The sequence below is a fragment of the Triturus cristatus genome, chromosome 3_2 (assembly GCF_964204655.1).
Source record: "Triturus cristatus chromosome 3_2, aTriCri1.1, whole genome shotgun sequence".
Lineage (NCBI taxonomy): Eukaryota > Metazoa > Chordata > Amphibia > Caudata > Salamandridae > Triturus > Triturus cristatus.
The window spans coordinates 926849885-926859589 of NC_140584.1; the positions used below are offsets into that span (position 1 = coordinate 926849885).

The following is a 9705-nucleotide window of genomic DNA, read 5'->3' on the forward strand; positions in this document are numbered from 1 at the left end:
TTCTGCGTACTCATCGTGTAATGTTTTCTGTGGAGGACTTCACCTATTCTTTTTCAGTAGCAGTTGACTTTGATGTGTGATTCCAGGTAGAGACATCGACTGGCAGTACCAGCTGGGCATGAGAAAGGCTGCTAGTGGTTGCAGTATGCGATGTAGAAGGGTAGACCCCTAATAAGTGACAAGAATCACGCACCAGCTCAGTGTCTTAGCTCCTCATTATTTATACTTATTAATTTCCCTATAGGGTATTTGAAACTTTCAGGTTGCCCAACCTCTCATTAATGATTGACTTCAATGAAATTAAAGAATTTATTAAATCCGCACCTCTCAAATGGGAGCCCATCAACCATCTTTATTACTTGAGGGCAACCATGACTGGGCAGTATTTATGTGTGGTCAGGTATTCCAGCCTATGTTGGTTACCATTTCTACATCTTGGTGTCTGGTGCATTCCTGCACTAGAAGCACAGATTGGGACCTTATCTAGAGATTTGCGGACAGGGTACTCTGCCATAAACTTATGGTTGAAAGCAAAAAACAAGGGGACCCTACTCACTAAGGAACCAGGGTGATTGATTAATATCCGAAACAACGGTTCCTGTGGAATGGTATAGTCATGTATTAATGCTTTGATGCGTAATCGCGATGAAAGGGTTGAGAGGATGTCAGGAAGAAGGAACCACACACGCCAATGGTCTTATTAAACACATTTGTATGTATTACTCAAATGATACAATGACATGAAAAACATTTTTTAATGCGAAGTGTCCCAAGTGAAAAAAGAACCTAAAATATACGGGACATAGTGTGACAATATTTACAAGGTTTCAAAATTTCTTTCCACAGAAAGCGACCATTTGTAATTATATGGAAAGTGTACAGTAACTGTATACAATAATTAGTGCTGAATTAGTGGTTCGCTTTCATCTTTACTGTCGACGGCGTTTCGACCCTTTATGCAGTGTAGGGTCTCATCAGGACCTATGGGTGTAGGGACATCTGGGAAAAGAAGAATAGAGTCAACATATGGCCCATCTACCGGCACAAATGCGACAGACTGGAACATGTGGGCAAAAAGTATATTGAAGGGGTACCTGGATTCTCGATTGCGCAACTGAGAGAAGACTGGGTGCCAACCGTGAGTGATAGTTAAAGGAAGAGAATACTCACAGGGAAACGAGCCGGGTTCTGGTAATGTGAGAGGTAAAAAGAGAAAAAGAAAAGAAGAAAAGGGAAGTTAAGAGATATATTGCAAATGATATCATGTGTCAAGTCGGTCACAATAGGAGAAACGAGGATGTTGCGCAGAGTGAAGACTTACCCCATGTGAGGGTGTGGGCTGGTAATCGATGAATAGCACAGCGCTGATGCAGGTGACACAGCTAGGCGTGTATGGGCCGGGGTGAAGGTAGGAACTCTGGGAAAGATGGTATAAGGTCAGGACCCGCGTGGCGGGAGGTCAATGATGTGGTACAAGTGATCATTGTAATCCCTTGCAATAGGCGCATCAGGAAACAAGCATTTGCAATGCAATCGGTCTCGCCTTTTGGACCCTATAAGTATTTGGCGATGCAGCACATAAACGCACATTACTGCAACTTAGCTTCGTTCACATGTATTTTTCGTACATTCCCCAATGACTGTAATCACTACAACACATTAAATACTTTGGAACTTGTCAATGACTCCTGTGAATACTGTTTCTGTTGAACAAAAAGTCCCGCATTATTACTACCAGAGAAGGAATACTTGCGAGTGAGTTCGGTTACAGTTACACGGCGTGATATGAGTGGGAAAGGCAATATTTTATGTACTGTGAAAAATAACATGGCTACATTTCGTAACAAACATAAGCACTGCATTGCATTTCTGGCCCATACTTTGTAACGTTAAATGCGGAACTACAGATTGCAAGTTGGAACGTGCTCTAGGCACGAAAAAAGCATTTTCAAAAGCTTCCTACGTCAGCAAACGAGACTGAAGACTACGGGTGGGCGGAATTTGCGAAAGTAACTTTCGCAAATTATCGCGAAAATGTTAAAAATCTCCGCAAACAATCGGAAATATCTCGAAGATGCGGACTTTTTTTCCTGCCTGTTCGCGGTATTTTCTGCATGGTCGCGGCTCGCCAACTTACCCATGCGGTTGCTCACGGGCATGGCCATCTTGTTTTCACTCTTCTCGCGGTGCATGATCGCGCGACGAATGACATTACTGCGGGCGCGAACTGTCGCCAGACAGCGCAAATGGCTACAAACAATCCAACATCTCGTGGAGAACGCGACCGGATCGGGAAAACTTGTCGGCGAACGCGGGGATTCAGGTAAGGCGAACGCGCGCGCGAGAGAATGTATTATTTTACAGCATGAGCAAGAAACAAATTATCGCTAAAATGCGGAAATTTTGACATTTTCGCGCTCTCCGCGGAACGCGAAAATGTCCTATTATCGCAATTTCCGCGAGCGGAACGGAAATTTAGCCCAGGCCTACTGAAGACCCCACTGCCACAGCCAACAAGTGTCCTGGGGGTGAGGTGGAACCCCGCATCCAACCTACACTGGGCCACGGAGACGGTAGTAAAGAAATTTGGAGGCCATGACAGACCGTCCGCACGTCTTACTATGTGCCTTTGATGACAAAACCACCAAAATCTTCTTTAAGTTGTACAGTGCCAGCTTGTATCTGTCTGCTCCTACAGCTGCAGCTGCAAAGCATGGAAGTCCCAGTGTATAGCTTGGATAAAGTCTACATAATGAAGGCAATTGAAAGGAAAGATGGATCAGTTGGCCTAAACAGGCTGAGTGCTGTTACGAATGGTTAAGTCCCTGCTAACCTTTAAAACCCTGACCCAGTTAAACAAGCATTTGCAATGCAATCGGGAGTAGTTGTATGTTGTTTGTAGTGGAATTATGTGGTTGAAATTGGAATCGTTAGCTGTGGAATTGTGTGGGGTTGACTTTTGTGTGTATAGTGTATTTGTGTTTTGGAAATATGTGGTATGGTGCATAGATAGGGACGGGAGCTTTATAAAATACATAGAAAGTAAGATTAAGAGTGATAAGTAGTTTGTGTATGAAGTGGTGAATGAAATCTGGGAAACAGCCTTTATACTACAGCTCAAACCATGCTGTGCCTTAAACAGTGCGGCCCGAACCACGGAGACATCTTTCCAACGTATTCCTTTATCGCGCAAGTCTTTAGTACGACTTGCCTTAACGAAAGCATTGCTGGATTGATGCTGGACTTTAAGTTCAACACTTTCCCTACTGTTGCACAGAATGGAGTTGGAATAGTAAATTATACCATTCTAACTCCAGTGCTTTCCCTAAGGCAAGTCATTGTAACGACTTGTTTGGTAGTGGAATGCACTGTAAAGACACATTTCTTTTTCGGACAGAGTTATTAAGGCAGGCGTGATTAACGCCTGTGTGGTTCTGACATACAATCCTGAAATCTAGATAGAGTAGTAGAAAGAGTGTGTGAAAAAGAGAGAATGAAGGACTGAGAAGTTTATAGACGCATAAAGAGGCTGCGCTTGTGTATGCAGAAGATACCGAAAGAAATGGAGGAGAGTGTGTGTTTGAAGTTTGGATTTTTTGAAAGGTTATGGCAAATAAACTGTGCTGAAAGACCTGAAGTGAACCAATATGAGAAATGCTGGATTAGTGTGTTTGTGTGCAATGGAATTAAGGGGATAGTAATTAAGTGGCATTAAATGTCGTGGACTTATGTGTAGTGGTACTGTGTGTCATGAAGTGGCATGTACTGAGTGGAGTTATGTGGCGCAGTGTTGAATTATGAGCATTATGTGGAATTTTGTGGGGTGGATTGGATATATGTGGTGTGTAGAGGAATAATGTGTTGTGGAGTGGAATTTTGTGACTGTGGGATGGAATTGTGTTGAGTTGAATTGTGTTGCATGGAACTGTGTGGCACTGAATGAAATTATGTTGAGCAGAATTATATGGCATGGTGTGGATTGTATTTAGGTGGAGTGTTGCAATGTGGGATGGAATAGATTTATGTGAGAGAAATTATGTGGTATGGAGTGGAGTGTATTTGTGTTGTGTTGTGTGGTATGGTGTTGTGTGGCATTGAATTGTGTGGTGTGGCATTGTTTGGAATTATGTGGAGTGTAAATATGGGGTGAATTTTGTTGAGTATAATTAAGTGTTCTGGTGCTGTGTGTAAATATGTGCCGTGTAATTATGTGGTGTGAAGTGTAACTATGTAGGTTGGAGTGTAATTATATGTAGTGGAATTATCTGGAGTTGAATTGTGTTGCGTGGAGCATAATGTTGCATGCAGTTTTAGTAAGTGAAGTGGAATTATGTGTCATGGAGCGGAGTAGAAATTTTTGAAGTTGAATTTGATGTATTATAATTATGTGGCATGATGTGGAGTTCAATTGCATGGTGTAGAGTTATGGGATGTTGAAATGTGATGTGTCATGGAATTATATGATGTGCATTTGTGTGTTATGGAATTGCATGGCAGTTAATTGTGTGGCAGTGTTTTGAATTATGTGGAGTTGAATGCTTGTTGTCATCATAAGCCATCTGCGTGCGGGACTCAGTCTGCATCATTTGGCTATATTGTCCAGAAATCTAAGTGGGCCTTAGATTGCTTTGGAATGGGCTTGCAAAAAAACTTGATTAATTTATTAACTGTGAACACCCCCGCTTGTGGGCCCAAAACAAACATGTGTAAATCTTTGCGCCCAAGGTTAACAAGTTAACCCGAAGGTATTAGACTGCGTCAGATGAGCAGCAGTTGCATTATAAAAGGAAAAAAATGTGTAGGCACAAAACCCGCCGTAGACACACACAAGGTACACAGGCATATACAGAGGGGCAAGGTACACACATATACAGAATGCACACCAACTGAATGCATACATATTACATATGTTCCTACATAAGAAGCACATAATGTTCCCCCACACATGCAATACTCACAAACACTACGCACTTAGGAGCAGCAGGCCCTGTGTGTGGGGAGCTGGCTTAGAAGCTCTACATGCGCCGCGGTGCTGCATGTCAATTTTATATAGCGAAAGCTTGACCTAAAGATTTTACTGTGCTCCATATGAAAACCTATTGTATATCGCTTTATATAAACTCCAGATGTATTACAAAAGGAAATGTAACATCCAGCATGTTATTTTAGATATGGCCTTGAGTGTCATTGATGAAACAAAAAGACAGCTCACACCTTTCATAACAGCTCTGTGGCCTAAAAATAAGGATCAAATGGCCCTATTCCAAATGGCAAATTTGATTGTAAACATAGGTTCAGAACTGAATTTACAGATTATTAGAAAAGCGATTTCTGACAGGCATAAATGGATTTACTACTGGAGATTTACCAGAGAACTTTATAATAATTAATCACTCATAAGGGGTGGGAAATCTGCATTCCAGGGTGGTCTGCCTTGGAAGTTTGCATATTTCTGGGCAACCTCAGACTTCCCTTAGACCTCCTCCCACCCTGGAAACGGTCAAACATGTACTCCAGCAAAGGGCTGGAGCAACTGCCCTTCCAAGTTGGGAAGGTAAACACTCGCTTTCAGATTTGGCAGGGTTGCAATGCAAGAGCTTATTCAATGGGGGAATTTTTTTCACTTTGTAGATAAAAGAAACGTGCATATGCGTTCTGATTTGTGGGAAACTTAGTTCAGAGGTAATAGACAGCTTTACAAAAAGTTGCATGACCTTCCCAAAAGTACACCTGGAACCCTGCGCCTGCCACCGTCTTTATTTTGCCCGTCATGAATTTTGACTCCGTAACTATATGCCATGATCTTCCACAGCCAACCCGAGGAACACATTCTGTACTTTTAAACCAGGCTATTGAAAACCTTATTTTCGTTTCCTATGCCTTGTTTTTGCTACTGTGTTATGCACTCTCAGTACCAAAACGCAGCTCCCTATAGACAGGTTCAGTATGATGATGTTGAAAAATATATAAACCATCATTTAATATTTCTTTTGGTGATAGAAGGTACATAGGGCATTTTAGGAAAACATGAAAAGTGACATTGTGAGTGTTCTGAATCATTATGTTAAGTGCTTGTTAGACACTGTGACCACATACATCAGAAACAGCTGCTGCTCGGTCCTAGACCAGATGAGTAAAGATGCACAATTAACTGATTAGGGAACAGGTAACTCATTAAAAGAGCCCAAAAGACATCTGCGAAAATAATTCTCTTATTTAATTTGCAAGGATGACATCGCGCCGAAGGTATGGTGAGTTGGCTTTAAAGCACTGTACACGCCACAGTGCTGCAAATCAATTTTACATAGTGTGGACTTAACCTAATATTACAGCACTTAATCTCAAAATCAAGTGTATTAGAAAAGGATATGTTAGCGTGAACTTAACCTACAGATATTACAGCACTTCATATGGAAACCAATTGTATAGCGCTTTATACAAGTACCACTTGTATTACGAAACGACATTTTTTGCAAATGAATTACAACGCGCTGAAGGTGTGGGGAGTTGGCTGTGAAGTTCTGTGCGTGCTGCGGAGCTGTTTGTCAATTTTATATACCGTGAACTTAACCTAAAGATTTTCTGGGTATTGAAAACAAACATATAGAAAATTTCGGGGCAAAGGCGTGGGGAGATAACTTCGAAGCTGTGCACACACCGCAGAGCTGTGTGTCTATTTCATATATTAGAAAAGGACATGTATTTTTGGCACGTCAAAAACATCGCACCGAAGGTGAGGGGCGCTAACTTCAAAGCTCTGCTGCGCTGCCCCGTGCTCATTTTATATAGCGTGCATTTTAAAACAAACTGTAACAAAACAGTGGCACAGAAACAAGTACATTCACAAAACAAACACTTATAGACTGCTAATAACAAAAGAGTGCAGTTTTGAGAATTATTCACGTGTAACAGCCTGAGGGAGCCCCATGATTGATTGGAGGGGGGGAGACAGAAGAGAGAGTGGGGTGGAGGAGCGAGCGAAGAGAGAGACACGAGAGGGAAAGCAAAACCAGCGCGGCGCTCGTGAAAGGGCACCGTGCTGAAACTAGATCGTGATCCTGCTATCTTTATAATGCACAGTACGATAACTTCACAGCAGTGCTACTGTAATTACATCAAAGTACTGGCATCCCCTAGCTGAGCTCCCGTACCCATGACATCGAACCTTAAGATGCAAATGGCTGTCACACATTAGACACGTCTTAATAGAGCTGCAATATTATAACGGCACAGTACCTGCACTTCTCAGCAGTGCTGTTCTACTTATATTGCAGACTGTACATGGACCGAAAAATGAACACAAAGACGCTCAAGAAGCACTTCACAGCACTAACGCTGCTCTTCTGTGGGAGGAGTGTCTTACTTGTTTGCACCCAGAGGCTCGGGACGACCAAACCTCGTGCGCATGCTTTTGATATTAAGCATGCGCACAAACAAGGGGAGCTGCAAATGGGGGCGTGATTTAGAGGCAGCCAAGCTCACGGCCATGTTTGAATGGAATGTGAGTTGATACGCAGAATGCCTCGGATTCTTTAACAATTTAAAAATGAAGGAGTGCGTCGCGCTTAATAATTAAAAGTGAAGGCGGTTGTGACAATTGGAAATAAAAGTGATTGTGGGATAAGTGACTGCGGCTGTCGTGTTTAGATGTAGAAATGAAGGCAGGCTCAGACTTAGTGTTTTAAACTAAAGGCTGCCCTCACGCTCAATATTTAAAAGGGAAAGCAGGCGCCGTGAGGAATATTTGAAATTTACAAATCACCAGGTGCCCAGTGGGTGTGCCTTTTAAGCATGCTGCCTGTACACAGAGCGCGCTGTAGCAGTAGCAGCTTTCACAAGAGGAACAAGCCCAATCCCTCCTAAAACAAAGCCCAAAACTAACTACCATCCTACCAAAAAGAAGCCCAAATGACGATCGACTGCGGAGTAGTGCTCAGGAAACATGCAGTAAAGGGGCCAATAGCCGTGGAAGGAGACATGGCCGTCATAAGGCGGGACTAGTAGCCTCTAAACTAATCAGAAGTCAGCATTTAGAAAGGAAAAAGCCACAAGCCAATGAAAAAGTGGGCGGGAGAGTGGGCAGGGCTTCCCTCACCTATAGTGTATACTGCATGCCTCGCAAAGCGAGCAGCGCAATCGCTGCACCGCTAGGCGAGACCTAAAAACAGGCTGGAGGTAACTAACTGGATTCTTACCAAAATGTGGCTGCTAGTCTACCAACGAGGTACTATTGAGAACGGATCAGCATCAGGCTGTCCACTTCCATCTTGTCTGATTAAAGATTCCTGTGGGATTAGGGATCGGAAAGTTAGTTGAGGGCTTGGATGGCAGTACAATTAGAGGTTTGCGTAGTCTCAATGCACAGGGCAGGTTCCTTACTTTAATGGTGATAGAATTCGAAGGGACACGTGACAGTGCTATGCGCTGACAGCAAGACTGCATCTGTCAGCTTGCTGTAGGTCTAGTGACAGTGAGCGTGCGCTCGCTCGATTTTAAATGCAAAAAGTAATCCAGACGAAACCGGAAAAATCAGCAGGCATCAGTGGTGATTGTCGCGACATGGAGTTATCCGGTTTTCGGTAAGGGAAACTAAAAAAGTGAAGAAAGACCAAGGAGAGAGGTCCATTAGTCATGGAAATAATAGAATTGAAGGAGTGAAATCGGGAAAATAAGCAATGCATGCTTGCATCACAATTTTTTTTATTTGTAATAGAATCAGAATATGGAAAAAACTGTTGGCACGTTATGGTAGCAGCGGGGCAGGAAAAGGGGTTATATAGCTTAATATCAAGAGCGGTGTTCGCCCATGATTGTATGAAAGGGCTTACAAAGCGGGACTTGGAAAATAAAATTTCACATTTGCCAGTTACGATACAGCAGTGTTAGATAGACAGTTTTACGATACACATTTGTATAATCAATTAGCACGAATGATTACTTTATGTATATTCATAAATGTAACGTTTAGTGCATGAACACGACAACTGCACGATGTGAGCAAGGTAAATGGATATACATAACATAGCAGCAATTGTTAATTATTCAGAAAAAAGGCATAGCTAGACATGACTGTTGTACAATCCATTATGCACTGGTGATTGTGTTGCGGCCATAGGGAATATCTGTGACCACATGTCGTGAAGTGCCCACAGTAGGCTGTTGGCGGTGTTGGTGCATTAAAATTAATATGCGATTGATGTGACATCAACAGGCCTATTCTAGTGAACCCAAAAGGCATCTGATTCAGAGTTGTAGATCTGTGTGCAGCATTATTGTGTCAGTGTGGCGACGAATCCTCGCCACTCTTCAGCGGAATTGAGTCCCTGGTCTATAGAATTAATTCTGTCTATCCAGTGACATTCACGCCATTGTAGAATTTGTGTGATGTCACCCCTTCTTTCAGGGACAACGGCAATGTCAATGACTTGCCATCTGATTTTCTCAGCTGTGTGGTTTTTCTCATTGAAGTGAGATACCAGTGGGGCGTTGGCAACTGAGCGTCGTATGCGACTCCGATGTTGCCCACAGCGTGCTTTAACAGGTTGTTGGGTTTGCCCAATATATGGTAACCCGCAGGGACACCATATGCAGTAAACCACGTTTCGTGTGTTGCAGTTTGAAAAGAACTCTAACACATGTTTGCAGTTGGCATGTTCAAATGTGTTGGTGTTGAATGTAAAGGAACAGGCAACACAGTTGCCACAC

General features: G+C 42.7%; 1 long non-coding RNA gene across 1 annotated transcript; it reads right to left on the minus strand.

Annotated features, from left to right (window-relative positions):
• Positions 1-697: 697 nt before the first annotated feature.
• LOC146858817 (uncharacterized) lies at positions 698-7373 on the minus strand. Its single transcript, XR_014980029.1, has 4 exons — positions 7237-7373; positions 1322-1417; positions 1095-1188; positions 698-999 (listed from the first exon to the last, which is right to left on the minus strand). It is a non-coding gene; the product is annotated as an uncharacterized LOC146858817 (long non-coding RNA).
• Positions 7374-9705: the final 2332 nt, after the last annotated feature.